This window comes from Macaca thibetana, chromosome 3 (assembly GCF_024542745.1).
Source record: "Macaca thibetana thibetana isolate TM-01 chromosome 3, ASM2454274v1, whole genome shotgun sequence".
Taxonomy (NCBI): domain Eukaryota; kingdom Metazoa; phylum Chordata; class Mammalia; order Primates; family Cercopithecidae; genus Macaca; species Macaca thibetana.
This window is the reverse complement of record NC_065580.1, coordinates 45,037,934-45,055,000: the sequence shown is the minus strand read 5'-3', so window position 1 is coordinate 45,055,000 and position 17,067 is coordinate 45,037,934. Positions and strand designations below refer to the sequence as shown.

The 17,067-nt window shown below is 37.3% G+C and overlaps 1 protein-coding gene across 1 annotated transcript in view; it reads left to right on the top strand.

The window, feature by feature from the left end:
• FOXP2 (forkhead box P2) overlaps positions 1 to 17,067 on the top strand; it is a 595,047-nt gene that overhangs the window by 72,738 nt on the left and 505,242 nt on the right. Inside the window, exon 2 of the mRNA XM_050782631.1 lies at positions 6,780 to 6,924. The gene's annotated coding sequence lies outside the window, so the exon portion shown is untranslated. The remainder of the gene's footprint in view (positions 1 to 6,779; positions 6,925 to 17,067) is intronic.

The window sequence follows — 17,067 nt, the reverse complement described above, 5'->3', positions numbered from 1 at the left end:
TTTAAGTTATTTAAAACCACGTGTTTTATTTGACAATTTCAGTATAGATTTTCTAGTAAGTTTTTTATAAAAGCCAATGACTTGGTTGGCATGAGACATATTTTTGAAAGATGTATTTATTTGGAAATAATGGCAGTTATAATTATTTCTTGCAATTGATGAAGATAAAAGATTAGGAAGGACTTAACTGTCTTTCTTTGAGTTATACTATAGCTCTGCCTCTATCTTCCATACCATTCCTTGTCAAAAGACTCAGTAATTTCTGCGTGATAAAGCTACATTGTTAAGAAAGACACAGATGAATAATATATTCTCCATTTTCAAATAATTTTAAATTAAATGTTAGAAATCAGGTATGTGGACAAATGTATTACATAGTAGATTATGTGGACAGTTTTTAGAGGGGAGCTGTAGAGAAAATGCTATTTGAGTAGCATATTCCTGGCTAAGAGAATAGGGGAGGAGTTCATGGAGTTAATGGTAATTACATTGAGGCTTGAAAGGTATGGTAACGTTTGAACAAATAGAATTTGAGAAAATAGAGACATCCTAAGTGGAGCAAATTTAGACTCTAAAAAAAAATCAAAGCAAATATCTAATAGTTCAGTTTGATTCTAGAATGTAGAGATAAGTGAAACAAAGTAAAGGAGAGGCAAATTCAGTCCTAAGAATGAAGGGTCTTAGGTTTTAGGCTAATAAGTTTTATTTGGTATGTATTGAGGAGCCCCTCCCTGTCCTAGTTGATGCACTTGTAGGAAGAGGCACCAGGGAAATATATGCGTGATTTGAAGTCACATATATTAAATTTAATAAATATTAAATGTGTTCCCCCACCTCCCCCTATGCCAGTCTAACATACTATAAAAACATGTTATATATTTGCAAAGGGTAGGTCTGATATATTCTGTAAAGATAATGATGAGACGGATATTTGAAGACATTTGGTGGATGTGAGAGATATGAATTTGAAATTGTTATTGGAGTAAAGGGGAAAAACTGTCATTATAATAGTAGGTAGAAGAGAGACTGCTTTTAAGATGCTTTCTAGAGACACTTAGTATGCTTTGGCATATATTTAAGAAACAACAATATTTAAAAAAAAACAAACAAGAAGGCTTGAGATGGAAATGAAAATAATCAGTCATTATTAATTTGAATAAGAGTCAGAATCAGAGTATTCAAATGAAGATACTTAAGAGTCAGTGGAAGACAGCTGAGCAAAAGAGGATGGAAAATTGCATTTACTGGATGTTTTAAACTGCTAAAAGTAAATAGCAAATATTTTGTCAAAATGTAAGTGTGTTGTATAGCAAAATGTATTTACTGATTGTTCAATATTCAAACCAGACTTTTATTTGGAAACCATGTTGTACTTGGTTGTCAGGTCTCAAGCTGGCCCATCCATTTAGCCTTCATGTTAAAAAAGAAAGGAGTGGTCCATGTCCTTTACAGAGCTTGCAAGTATTATTTGTTTTTTTAAAATATGAAATTAGTTGTTAAATCTTAAAAATTGGACGCTGTCTCACTCTCTCTCTCATGCACACACAAAATGATTTACCAGTCTGTCTTGAAAATTCTGATTTGGCAAGACTAAACCTACATTCTTACAAAGCAGTAATGGCAGTAATTTTATGGGGCTTAAAAAAAAACACCTCGGGCTGGGCGCGGTGGCTCACACCTGTAATCCCAGCACTTTGGCAGGCTGAGACGGGCGGATCACGAGGTCAGGAGATCGAGACCATCCTGGCTAACACGGTGAAACCCCGTCTCTACTAAAAATACAAAAAATTAGCCGGGTGCGGTGGTGGGCACCTGTAGTCCCAGCTACTCGGGAGGCTGAGGCAGGAGAATGGCCTAAATCTGGGAGGCGGAGCTTGCAGTGAGCCGAGATCACGCCACTGCACTCCAGCCTGGGCAACCGAGCAAAACTCTGTCTCAAAAAAACAAACAAACAAACAAAAAAAACAAAAGAAAAAATCACCACCTCTTCAGAGACTTTGCCATAGTAGCATGAAACTTTATCCTGCACCTAGCCTAATTAATATTTTTGTCTTTAGGTATTTTATTTTGTGACCCTCATGATGTATGTGATGTTTATCATATTATTCTTTCTGGTGATTGTTGCCTTCAAACCTAACGACTACTTGCAAAAATTTTTGTAGGTGAAATAAGTTGGGATTACAAATGAGAGACCAGTAACTGATCACTTATTCTAGTGGGTTTGGATTCACTCCGTTTTATGTTGCCTTGGAATTTTCTGCAGATGTTCACTCCTTCCGTAACTGTTGGTTGCTTCCTTGGTCTGGGAACAATACTATCAGATTTACATTCAGAAAAACAAGAAACAAAAAAAAAAACTTAGTTTGGGTGTGTAGTATGGATTCAAGAGAGTTAAGACTGAAGGATAAAGGACCAGATAGGAGGATTATATAACCAGTAGGTACTTTGATTGTGAAGGTTAGGGGAGGGTTGTGGACTGGATATATACGTTCGAGAATCATTTGCAACAAGTAGTTGTTGATTCAAGAAATAGAATACAAATTGGGGCTAGAATGGTATCTTGAGAAAACTGAGATGGAAGAGGCACATGTAGGAATAGTAACCAACAAGACTGAAAAAGCAGGGTTGAGAGCTAGGAGAGAAATTAAGAGTGGTATCATGCAAAGCAAAGGAAGAGTTTTGAGAAGGAAAGAGTAAACAATAAGCTAAGTGAAGCAGAGGAGTTAAGCAAACTAAGAATTAAGAAGTAACATTGAGCCGGGCACGGTGGCTCAAGCCTGTAATCCCAGCACTTTGGGAGGCTGAGACGGGCGGATCACAAGGTCAGGAGATCGAGACCATCCTGGCTAACACGGTGAAACCCCGTCTCTACTAAAAAATACAAAAAACTAGCCGGGCGAGGTGGCGGGCGCCTGTGGTCCCAGCTACTCCGGAGGCTGAGGCAGGAGAATGGCGTAAACCCGGGAGGCGGAGCTTGCAGTGAGCTGAGATCTGGCCACTGCACTCCAGCCTGGGCGACAGAGCCAGACTCAGTCTCAAAAAAAAAAAAAAAAAAAAAAAAAAAAAAAAAAAAAAAAAAAAGAAGTAACATTGGATTTTTCAGCTAGGTTATTCCTGTCCTGATAATAAAATATTTAGTTTCAAGGATGTAAAGATTTGCTAAACTCTGAGACGGTCTATGTGAATTTATTAATGTTGAAAGAATGGAATCTCGTTCGTTCTAATTCCAACCAAATATTTTTTTTCATGTAACAGCATCATGGAAAGTAACAAAAAAGAAAAAAACCCCAGTAATCTGTTTATGAAAAGAAATAAATGATAAATGAATAATACACTACGGATACTTTGAATGAATATGTAAAATTACCATCCAAACTGGGACACCTTTGAGAGGGAACGGGATAGTTGTTAATAATTACAATAGGTATGAACCACATCTGTCCCAGCTAATCCAGGACTAATGGTCACTGGAATTATAGTTCACATTTATTCAGTGCTTAGCTATTGTAGGAGCCAAAGGGGCAAGTTACCCTTGGCCTTCTGAAGGTTCACCAAAAAATCAACCTGCAAACGACAGATTAATTGGAAAAAGGCATACAAATTTATTTAACATGCATACATAGGAGCCTTCAGCATGAAGATCCAAAGATACCGGGGAAGTTCTCTATTTTTATGCAAAGGCTCAACAAAGTCTGCACAGCTATGTAGAAATATTGGAGGAAAAGGGTGTGATTTAATGCTGATAGACTGAGTGAAGAACTCCAGCAAGGCCTGTCTGTCTAGATTCTTCCTGGCCTCTGAGCATGCATTCCTTCCTGGTATGGGGCAGGACTTTCTGGGGATCTGAAGACCTACAGTCAAATAGGATAAGTCTTAACAGCAAGTTATTGCACAGAAAGGTAAGGGAAAAATTAGAGTAATATTTTTAGGTTTTGACTAGCTTTGGGGAAAGGGGACTCTGATTTCTAGGACTTCCCTTGTGGAGGCAGGATTCTAGTTTCTGTGGCTAGCCTCCGAGGAAAATGGGACTGACAGGAGTGCAGAAGATCAGAGACAAACTTTGCTTTCTGAGGCTACTTCTGAGGCCTTCATTTTGGGATATTGCTTTCTGAGCCGCAATACTACCAGACAATAAGAAGAGTTCTTTATTGGTTTATCTCATGACTAGTTTTAGTTGACATTTGTAATTCTTTCTTTGTATATGGTGAATTCATTGACATATATACTCTACATAATTTTGGTGACTTGTTTATTTAAAAAAAAAGGTGCCCACTATATACCGAGCTCTGTCCTAAGGTATGGGAAATGAAGATGATTAATACATAGTTCTAGTTGTTAATGATCTACCAGCATACTTGTGATAATCTGCAAATTAAATTTTAATGTATTATAGTAAAGTGTCATGTTGATAGTGTGGTTTGTGAAGACCTCAACTAGTATTTTAGTACATTATATACTATAATTTTTAGAATTAAGATTATAGTGTATTTGAATTCTATAAGAAAGAGTTTGTTTTAAAAAGTTTTATCAAGAGAAAAGAAAAAGTACAGCTAGTTGTACGTATAAGTGGGATTTTCTCTATCATAAAAAGTATATTTCTCTGTGTGTGTGTGTGTGTGTGTGTGTGTGTGTGTGAATAGTTCAATTCTTTATCACAAAGGGATGCATTTCCATATTGATAATGTAATTGTAGCCACACTAAAGCTATATCCTGTGAAGAAGAGTCTGGCATACTCCTCTGACACATCTGGTAGATATGGGTGACATTAATTAGCATATGTATTGCTATAAATGACATGTCAGTTCAGGACGACAAAAAGTATTTGTTATTGATGTCAATCATTTATCCTTTGTCAGTTCAAAAAGCTTCCCTAAAGGAATGTGCATTGATCTGCACTGACCCAAAATACTGCAAAACCATTTCTGTGTTCTGGAAACTAAAGCAGAACTACCTGTGCTTGAACTGCCATGTGGATATATTCATCTAGAAAGTGCCTGTTGATAAGTTTCAGTACTAAGGCTTTCAAATTTGGCCAAGATTAGTTGAATCTTTAGAAAAGAAAACAAAACACCTACTCTAATCCCAAAGTCTAGTCTTCAGTGGATATAGCTTTAATCTTTGGTAATGAAATTTATGTTTTTATTTCACCTTGAAATAATTTTGAAATATTCCAGGTAAATAATTGCAAATATCATTTACATTGGTTAAAAACAAGAAAATTGCACAAGTATCAATTCATGATCAGATGATGGTTTAAAGAGGTGCCCTTTTGCCCACATATATTTTACTTTTTGTATTTTAGCTATTCTGATATAGATGTTTTTTGGCTTCATTTTACTATTTTCTCACAATAGTTTTTTTTTTTTTTTTTAAATAAATACCACCAGTATATTGTGTTAAGTTTATGAGCAAAAACTAACTTTAAAGTGCTATCATACACATTTCCCCTAAACGCATACGTGTGTGGGTGTGTATGTATGTATATAATTTTGCTTTAAATGTTCCCCCTGAATTCCAGTTTATTATTTAGTGGAAGGGAATACTAGTGATTTTAAGATAAGGCAAGGGGGTATGATCCAGGTAATGGCACATGTTGAAGACATTTATCTTTTTTTTTTTTTTTTTTTTTTTTGAGACAGGGTCTCACTCTGTTGCCCAGGCTGGAGTGCAGTAAGTAGCATGATCTCAATCTCGGCTCACTACAGCCTTTGCCTGCTGGGTTCATGCAATTCTCGTGCCTCAGCCTCCTGAGTAGCTGACATTACAGGCGCATGTCACCATGCCTGGCTAATTTTTGTATTTTCAGTAGAGACGGGGTTTCACTATGTTGGTGAAACCAGGCTAGTCTTGAACTCTTGAGCTCAAGTGATCTGCCTGTCTTGGCCTCCCAAAGTGCTGGGATTACAGGCGTGAGTCACCATGCCCGACCGAAGATATTTATATTAATTCTTAAATTTAATGAGGCAGAAAATACCCATTTTGGAAACTTAGGTTTTTATAAAATTTGAATATAGAGCAAGTTCTCTTAAATTTATGAATGTTCATCTCACCAAAGGTCCGATATTCATATATCACATTTCTGTGTTCTTGTAAAGAAAGGTGGGATATGTTGCATTTTTACATCTTATAAATTTGTTTGAGAATTAAGATGAAACCAGATTTAGAACATACCCAGGTTAAATAGTCTAAGATGTACAATATACCTTGCTTCCGTAGCAGTTTCCCAACCTTTATACCATTAAAAAAAATCTCATTCCAGATTGCTTACTGTCTTACAGACCCTGTACTCTTTTTTGTCTGTTTCATGTTCTTAAAATCGTCTTTTTTATTATTCCATTAAAATTTTTAAAAATATATTTTCCTTTACACTTTTCTAATCATCCTGTAATTCTTCAGCCCTAAGACATTAAAAAACTGAGTAAAAGTATCTGATACCTAATCGTCTTTGCCAGCCCATTCAAACTTATGGATTTGCAAAATTATGTTAAAGTCTTTAAAAAATACATTTGAGTAGGCTTTTGTAGTCATTTAGATTTTTAATATTAATTTTCTCCTGCTATGCTGCTTAGCCATAAAAATGAGAAAGAAGATAGATGTGGGTTTCTTTTAGTGGTGTTAATTTAAATACTAGATTTATTTATTATAATGTTTAACAAGGCAATTTTTATATTTCTGTTCACCTCATATCCAACAGGGGAAGCTTCAGCCCCCCAGTACAGTAAGAAAAAAAAACTGATGCATTTTTGTAATAATTGACTAAAGTATAATTTCCCTCTAGATCAAACAAATGATAGAAGTCTGTTGAAGCTTTGTCCTGACCTACCCTGGAAGTAGAAGAATACTCTGGAGGAAGGAGCATTGTAAGCACAAAGAATAAGATTCCTCAATCCTGAGAGAGAGAATTAAAGTCTAACTCTCCAAATGTAAGTTGTCTGTATTCCACATATTTTTCATCCCTCAGTTTTTATTGCTATTCAGGTTTTAGTAGAAATAATGTGTTGACAATATTGTTTGGATTTTTTTCCTCTACAAAATATGCAGGTGTTTTGGTTGTAACTTCTAAATTTTGATTTGTGTCAATACTTACTAACATAATATAAAGTGATACCTTACAATAATAATATTTAATGTAAAATAGATTAATATTAATTGTATTTTCTGGTGGAGAGCTGTTGAGAATTTTGAGTATTCTGATGAAAAGAAGGAAATTTCCTTTGATATAGTATCTGCAGTTTTGCCATTATAATCTGTTTTTGCTCTAAACTTTGTTTTTTTTTTTTTCTTTTTTATTTCTTCATGTCTGAGAATAAGACTATCTTAATATGTCTGCTTGAATCTACCACCTGGTAAAAGATACATTAATTTCTTTATTCCCTCAGCATGGTGAAATTTAATTGGACTGAATTTGTATCCATAATCTGCTACACAAATGTATCAATTTTGTTGGCTCAGTGTACTGGAAAGACTGATTCCCTATCTGTTAGGAAAAACTTAAAAGATATGTATTAATGATTATATAGAAACACAGAATTTTGTTGCTGTTCAGAAGTTGGTAGACAGGAGGACTGAAGCTAAATACTTGTCTTAGGACAATTACTTAGGAAGAAATCCCTTGTTCTATGTGACGACCTTTTTTTTTTTTTTTTTGAGTTGGAGTCTCGCTCTGTCACCAGGCTGGAGTGGAGTAGTGCGATCTCGGCTCACTGCAACCTCCGCCTCCTGGATTCAAGTGATTCTCCTGCCTCAGACTCCCCGAGTAGCTGGGACTACAGGCGTGCGCCACCACACCCAGCTAACTTTTGTATTTTTGGTAGAGACGGGGTTTCACCGTGTTGGCCAGGATGGTCTCGATCTCTTGACCTAGTGATCTGCGCACCTCAGCCACCCAAACTGCTGGTATTACAGGCATAAGCCACGTGCCTGGCCCAAAACATTTGAAAATAATTGAACTAGATAGAAAAACCTTGAAGAAATACTACAAAACTTATCATTCTTTTCACTAACATGAAACAACTTTTCTTATTGAAAAGCATGATGAAACTTTAAAAGCTTATTTAAATTTGGTGGGTCAGTAGTGCGCTCCCATTCATGGTTTGAGGCTGATGAAGAATTGGAAAATAATGCCGTTCACAGAAAAATCTTGGTGACTCTCTGCTCTACAGAAATATAATGAACAAATTATATCACAGATTATAATGGCTGAACTACAGAAATACAAAGTTGAGTGGAAAACCTCTACCCCCCCAAAATTATACAGTATGTTTAATTTATATATATATATATATAAATTGGAACTTATATATATATATAAATTGAAACATATACATATATATAATTCCAAAGTAAACTTTAGTGTTTGGGGATGCAACAAGTGAAGATAACAAAATTGGAATAATAGTTAAATTGTAGGTAGGTAGTAAATTGAGATGGAGGTTCCAGAATTTTCTGGTATGTTGGAAACGTTCTGTTTGTTCACCTATCTGATAGTTGCATGGAGGTTTGTTTTATGAAAATCTATTGGTGAGAAACTGGATGCTTTTCTGCTAAGGTCAGGGACAAGGCAACGATGTTCCTTCTCACCACTCCTATTCCACATTATACTGGAAGTCCTAGCTAGGGCAAGAAGACAAAAAAAGGAAACAAGAGACATTCTGATTGGGAAGGAAGAAATAAAACTGTTGATTTGCAAATGCCATGATTGTCTATGTAGAAAATCCCATATAATCAATAACGACATAAACTCCTGAAACTAGTGAGTGATTAGTGTTAATACAAGGTTAATATACAAAAGTCAATTGCTTTCTCAGATGCCAGCAATGAACAGTTGGGGTTTTAAATTAATAATACAATACTATTTATATTAACAGCAAAAATATAAATACTTAGGTATAAATCTAATAAAATATGTATAAGATAAATATTAGGGAAACAATAAAACTCTGATGAAAGAAAATCAAAGAAGATCTAAATAAATGGAGAGATAGTCCCTGTTCATGGATAGATGGATTCAGTATTTAGATGTCACTTCTTCCTAAGTTGATATGTATATTCAACACAATCCCAGTCAAAATCCCAGCAAGTTATTTTGTGGATATTGACAAACTAATTCATGAGTTTATTCGGAAAGGAAGAGTCCCATGTTAGCCAAATAATATTAAGGAAGGAAAAGAAAATCAGAGGACTGACAGTCCCCAACTTTAAGACTTAGTATAAAGCTAAGTAATCAAGACAATAGGGTATTGTTGAAAGAACATAGATAGATCATTGAAACAGAGTAGAAAACTCAGAAATGGACCCACAGAAATATAGTCAATTCATCTTTAACAAAGGAGCAAAGGCAATTCAAGGAAGAAAGGACAGTCTTTTCAACAAATAGTGCTTAAACGACTGGACATTTATGTGTTAAAAAAGTTAATCTAGAGAGACCTTATACCTTTCATGAAAGTGAACTCAAAATGGATCACAAAGCTAAATATAAAACAAAAAACTATGACTTCTAGAAGATAACATAGAGGAAAATGTAAGTAACCTTGGGTTTGCTGATGACTTTTTAGATAGATCAAAAATATGATCCGTGAAAAAAATTAATAAGTTGGATTTCATCAAAGTTAAAAATTTCTGTTTTGAGGAAAGCTACTGTTAAGAGAATGAAAAGATAAGCCACACACTGGGAGAAAATATTTGTGAAACAGGTATCTGATAAATGATTTGTATCTAAAATATACTATGAAGAGCTCTTACAAATAATAAGAAAACATATGACCAGGTGCGGTGGCTCATGCCTGTAATGCCAGCACTTTGGGAGTTCCAAGCTGGGCAGATCGCTAGGTCAGGAGATCAAGACCATCCTGGCTAACATTGTGAATGCTCATCTCTACTGAAAATACAAAAAATTAGCCAGGCATGGTGGCATGCACCTGTAGTCCCACCTACTCAGGAGACTGAGGCAGGAGAATTGCTTGAACCCGGGAGGCGGAGGTTGCAGTGAACCAAGATTGCACCACTGCACTACTGCCTGGGTGACAGAGTGAGATTCCATCTCAAAAATAAATAAATAAATAAAATAAGAAAACATATAACTCAATTAAAAATTGGGCAATAGCTCTAAACATACACCTAACTAAAGAAGATTTACATATGGTGAGTAAGCATATGAAAAGATGCTCAATATTGTATGTCATTAAATAATTGCAAATTAAAACATTGAGGTACCAGTACAGACTTACTAGAATGACAAAAATCCAAAACACTGATAACACCAAATGATGGTGAGGATGTGGAGCAATGGGAATTCTCACTCATCGCTGGTGGAATGCAAAGTCATACAGCCACTTTGAAAGACAGTTTGGTACTTTCTTACAAAGCTAAACATAGTCTTACTATGTGATCCAGCAATGACACTCCAAAGTATGAAATGAATTGAACTCCAAATGAGCTGAAAACGTAACTTCACACAAAAACTTGCACAAGAACATTTATAACACACAACTTTAGGGTATTGGTTAAGCATCCCAGATGTCTTTCGATAGGCTAATGGATAAACAAACTGTGATACATCCAGAAAAGGGAATATTGTTCAATAATAAAAAGAAATGAACTACCAAACCACAAAAAGACATGGAAGAACCTTAAATGCATACTGCTAAGTGAGTGAAGCTATATGAAAAGGCTGCATACTGTATGATTCCAACCACAGGCATATGCTATTTTGTGGTGGTTCACTTTGTTGTGCTTTGCAGAAACTATGTTGTTTTACAAATTGAAAGTTTGTGGCAACCCTGAGTTGAGCAAGTCTATTGGTGCCACTGATATGCTTTGGCTCTGTGTCACCACCCAAATCCCATCTCACAGCTCCCATAATTCCCATGTGTTATGGGAGGGACCCAGTGGGAGATGATTGAATCATGGGGCCAGGTCTTTCCTGTGCTGTTCTCGTGATGGTGAATAAGTCTCAGGAGATCTGATGGTTTTAAAAATGAGTTTGGGCTGGGCACAGTGGCTCAGGCCTGTAATCCCAGCACTTTGGGAGGCTGAGGCAGGCAGATCAGGAGGTCAGAAGATTCAGACCATCCTTGCTAACATGGTGAAACCCTGTCTCTGCTAAAAAATACAAAAAATTAGCTGGGTCTGGTGGCAGGCGCCTGTAGTCCCAGCTACTTGGGAGGCTGAGGCAGGAGAACGGCATGAACCCAGGAGGCGGAGCTTGCAGTGAGCAGAGATTGCACCACTGCACTGCAGCCTAGGTGAAAGAGCAAGACTCCATCTCAAAAAACAAAACAAAACAAAAAAAGAAAACAAAAAAAAACATGAGAGTTTGCCTGCACAAGCTTTCTCTTTGCATGCTGCCATCCATGTAAGACATGACTTGCTTCTCCTCACCTTCCACTATGATTGTGAGGCCTCTCCAGCCACGTGGAACTGTGAGTTTATTAAACTGTTTTCCTGCATAAATTACCCAGTCTTGGCTATGTCTTTATGAGCAGTGTGAAAATGGACTAATACCGTAAGTTGGTGTCAGTAGAGTGGGGCACTGCTGAAAAGTTACACAAAAATGTGGAAGTTATTTTGGAATTGGGTAACAGGCAGAGGTTGGAACAGTTTGGAGGGCTCAGAAGAAGACAGGAAAACATGGGTAAGTTTTGAACTTCCTAAAGACTTGTTGAATGGCTTTGCCCAAAATGCTGATAGCGATATGGATGTTAAAGTCTAGGCTGAGGTAGTCTCAGATGGAAATGAGGAACTTGTCGGGAACTGGAGCAAAGGTGACTTTTGTTATGTTTTAGCAAAGAGACTGGTGGCATTTTGTCCCTGCCCTAGAGATTTTTGGAAATTTGAACTTGAGAGAGAGGATTTAAGATATGTAGCAGAAGAAATTTCTAAGCAGCAAAGCATTCAAGAGGTAACTTGGGTGCTGTTAAAGGCATTCAGTTTCATAAGGGAAGCAGAGCATGAAAGTTTGGAAAATTTGCAGCCTGACAATACCATAGAAAAGAAAATCCCATTTTCTGAGAAGAAATTCAAGCCTACTGCAGAAATTTGCATACGTAATGAGGAGCTGAATGTGAATCCCCAAGACAGTGGGGAAGATATCTCTGTGGCATGTCAGAGGTCTTTATGGCATCCCCTCCCCCTAGGCCAGGAAACCTAAGAGGAAAAAGTTGTTTTATGGACTGGCTCAGGGTCCCCATGCTGGGTATAGCCTAGGGACTTGGTGCTCTGCATCCCAGCCACTCCAGCCATGGCTGAAAGGGACCAATATAGAGCTAGGGCTGTGACTTCTGTGGGTTCAAGCCTCAAGCTTTGGCAACTTCCATGTGGTGTTGAGCCTGCAGGTACACAGAAGTCAAGAACTGGGATTTGGGAACCTCTGCCTAGATTTCAGAGGACGTGTGGAAATACCTGCAAAGGCAGAGTTTGCTGCAGGGGTGAGTCCTAATGGGAAATCACTGCTAGGGCAGTGCAGAAGGGAAATGTGGGGTCAGAGCCCCCACACAGAGTCCTTACTGGTGCGCTGCCTAGTGGAGCTGTGAGAAGAGGGCCACCGTCCTCCAGACCCCAGAATAATAGATCCATGGGCAGCTTGCACCATGTGCCTGGAAAAGCCACAGACAGTGCCAGCCGGTGAAAGCAGCTGGGAGGGAAGCTATGCCCTGCAAAGCCACAGGGGCAGAACTGCCCAAGACCATGGGAGCCCACCTCTTCCATCAGCATGACCTGGATGTGAGACTTGGAGTTAAAGGAGATCATTTTGGAGCTTTAAGATTTGACTGCCCTGCTGGATTTGGGAATTGCATGGGCCCTGTATCCACTTTGTTTTGGCCAATTTCTTTCATTTGGAATGGCTATATTTTCCCAATGCCTGTATCCCCATTGTATCTAGGAAGTGACTAGCTTACTTTTGATTTTGCAGGCTCATAGGGGGAAGGGACTTGCCTTGTCTCAGATGAGAGATTGGACTGTGGACTTTTGAGTTAATGCTGAAATAAGACTTTGGAGGACTGTTGGGAAGGCATGATTGGTTTTGAAATGTGAGGACATGAGATTTGGGAGGGGCCAGAGGTGGAATGATATGGTTTGGCTGTGTGTTCTCAGCCAAATCTTATCTTGTAGCTCCCATAATTCCTACGTGTTGTGGGAGGGACCCAGTGGGAGATAATTGAATCATGGGGCAAGTCTCTCCCGTGTTGTTCTCATGATAGTGAATAAGCCTCAGGAGATCTGATGGTTTTAAGAATGATAATTTCCATGCACAAGCTCTGTCTTTGCCTGCTACCATCCATGTAAGACGTGACTTGCTCTTCCTTGCCTTCTGCCATGATTGTGAGGTCTCCCCAACCATGTGGAACTGTAAGTCCATTTCACTTCTTTCTTTTGTAAACTGCCCTGTCTCGGGTATGTCTCTACCAGCAGCATGAAAACGGACTAATATAGCCGCTTTTCCAACAGAATGTGGTCACTTTGTGTCTGTATCACATTTTGGTAATTCTTGCAATATTTGAAACTTTTCATGTTGTTATATCCATTATGGTGAGCTATGATCAGTGATCTTTGATGTTACTATTGTAATTGTCAGGGGCCCAGAAACTGGACGCGTGTAAAACAGCAAACTTAATTGATAAATGTTATGTGTGTTCTGATTGCTCCACCAACTGGTCCTTCCCCTGTATCTCTCCTCCTCAGGCTTCCTTCCCTCTTCCCTAAAAAACAACAATGTTGAAATTAGGCCTAGTAATAAACATGCGATGGCCTCTAAGTGTTCAAGTGAAAGGAAGGGTCACATATCACTCACTTTAAATCAAAAGTTAGAAATGATTCAGTTTTGTGAGGAAGGCATGTGGAAAGCCAACAGAGGCTGAAAGTTAGGCCTCTTATGCCAAACAGCCCAAAGTTCTGAATGCAAAGGAGAAGTTCTTGAAGAAAATTAAAAGTGCTAATTTAGTGAACATATGAGTGATAAGAAAATGCAACAGGCTTATTGTTGATATTAATAAAGTTTTAGTGGTCTGGAGAAAAGATCAAGCCAGCCACAACATTCCCCTAAGCCAAAGCCTAATAGAGAGCATGGCCCTAACTCTCTTCAATTTGGTAAAGGCTGAGAGAGGTGAGGAAGATGCAAGAAAAATGTTTGAAGCTAATAGAGGTTGGTTCATGAGGTTAAAGGAAATAAGCCAACTTCGTAACATAAAAGTTTGAGGTGAAACAGCAAATGCTGATACAGAAGCTGTAGCAAGTTATCCAGAAGATCTAGCTAAAATCATTGATAACGTTGGCTACATTAAACACAGATTTTCAATGTAGATAGAACAACCTTTTATTGTAAGAAGTTGCCATCTAGGAATTTTCTAGCTAGAGAAGTGAGGACAATGCTTGGCTTCAGATCTTCAAAGGACAGGCTGACTCTTTGGTTAGAGGCTAATACAGCTGATGACTTTAAGTTGAAGCCAGTGCTCATTTACCATTTTGAAAATCCTAGGGCCTTAATAATTAAATGCTAAATCTACTCTATCTTTGCTCTAGAAATGAAGCAGCAAAGCCTGGATGACAGCATGTATGTTTCAGCATGGTTTACTGAATATTTTAAGCCCATTGTTGAGGCCTCCTGCTCAGGAAAAAAGTTTCTTTCAAAATATTACTGCTCATTAATAATGTACCTAGGCCAGGTATGGTGGCTTACACCTGTATCCCAGCATTTTGAGAGGCCAGGACAGGAGGAACACTTGAGGCCAGGAGTTCAAAACCAGCCTAGACAACATAGCGAGACCTCATCTCTGCAAAAAATTTAAAAAATTAGCTGGGCGTGGTGGGATGCACCTGTAGCCCCAGCTACTTGGGAAGCTGAGGCAGGAGGATCACTTGAGCCTGGGAGGTGGAGGCTGCAGTTGAGCTATTATTGTACTACTACTCCAGCCTTGGTGACAGAGTGAGACTGTCTCTAAAAAGAAGATAAAAAATGATGCTTTTGGTCACCCAAGAACTCCAATGGAGATTAATGTTGTTTTTATGCCTGTTAACACATCCATTCTGTAGCCCAGCGATCAAGAAGTAATTTCCACTTTGAAGTCTTGTTATTTAAGAGATATATTTCGTAAGTCTGTACCTGCTATAGATAGTAGATTCCTCTGATGGATCTGGGCAGAGTCAACTGAAAACCTTCTAGAAAGGATTCATATTTCTGATGTCATTAAAAACATTCATAGTTCATGAAATGTGGTCAATATATCAACATTAACAGGAGTTGGAAGAAATTCATTCCAACTCTTTTTGGATGACTTTGAGGGGTTCGAGACATAAGTGGAGGAAATAACTTCAGATGTGGTGGAAATAGAAAGAGAACTAGAATTAGAATTGGAGCCTGAAGATGTGAGGGAATTGCTGCAATCTCATGATAAAACTTTAATAAATGAGGAATTGCTTCCTAAGGATAAGCAAAGAAAGCAGTTTCTTGAGATAGAATCTACTCCTGGCAAAGATTTTGTGAACACTGTTGAAATGACAATAGAGGGTTTAGAGTACATATAACTTAGTTGACTAAACAGCAATAGGGTTTGAAAGGATTGACTCTAATTTTAAAAGAAGTTCTACTGTGGGTAAAATGCCACCAAATGGCATTCATTGCATGCTACAGAGAAATCTTTAGTAAAAGGAAGAGCCAATCAATGTGAAAAACTTCCTTGTTGTCTTATTTTACGAAAGTTTGAGACTTGCCTTTAGCAGCCACATCCTGATGAGTCAGCAGCCGTAAAGATCCATGGAAGACCCTCCAGTAGCAAAATGATTATGACTCACTAAAGGCTCAGATGATCCTTAGCAATTTTGGGCAATAAAACATTTTTAAATTAAGGCAAGTACATTTTTTAAAGACATTAATGCTATTGCATACTCAATCTACTACAGTATAATATACATATAACTTTTATATGCACTGGACATACCAAAGAATTTATGCGACTTGCTTTATTGTGATACTCTATTAACGGTAGTCTGATAACTGAACCTGCGATACCTCCAAGGTATGCTTGTATGTGACATTCTGGAAAAGGCAAAAGTAAAACAGATCAGTGGTTGCCAGGAGTTATGGGAAAGGGAGAAATAAATAGGCAGAACATGGAAGATTTTTATGGTAGTGCAGCCATTCTCTATGATATTTTAATGTTGGACACATGGCATTATGTGTTTGTCAAAAATTATAGGCCTGTACAAAACAAAGAGTGAATCCTAGTATAAACTCTGGACTTTAGTTAATGGTAATGTATCAGTAGGGGTTCATCAGTTGTGGCACATGTACCACACTAATGTAATAGAGGAAACCGGGTTTGTGTTGGGGTTGTGGGAGAAGCTATACATGGGAACTCTGTACTTTCTTCTCAATTTTCCTGTAAAGCTACAGGAGTACTTTAAAGTCTATTAATTAAAAAAAAAAAGAAAAGAAAGCATTGAGCTGTCATCTTTATTTCAGATACTTCTTTGCATGTATAATGTAATTCAAAGTAAAAAAGAATTAAAAAGGCAATCTCAATGATTCTAAGTAGAATTCTGAGAAAAAGTGAGCTAATTTGATCTGTCAACATTGAATATTCAAAGGTAAAAACAATTTAAAAAACAATATCTTGTGATGTTACAAAGCAGTGTATTTTATTTCAGGAAAGTGCTAATGTCCATAGATGAGGACCTATTTCCATATATTTAATAACTTTTAATTACAGTTTATTTATCTAGCATAAACTTGTCTTTAATATAGATGTTTCAGTTTCAAATGAAAATATAGATATATAACAATAAATATAAGAATATCCATGCTATACTAATGAGCCACTTATCTTTATTGAATTGTTCATGGTTTCTTTCCTTAAATTTTAATATAATTTATGCAGTTAACTATCATTCGGAGAAATACTTAATATTTAATCTAAGTAGGAAATACTTAATATTTAATCTAAGTGGGACTTTATTTTGTTAATTTTATGTTAGTATGTTGTAAAGAAAATGAAAAAGATAATCTTCGTATTCTTTCTTTGATGTGAAATTTTAAAATACACTTTCAGTTTTAAAAAGTACCAGATATGGGG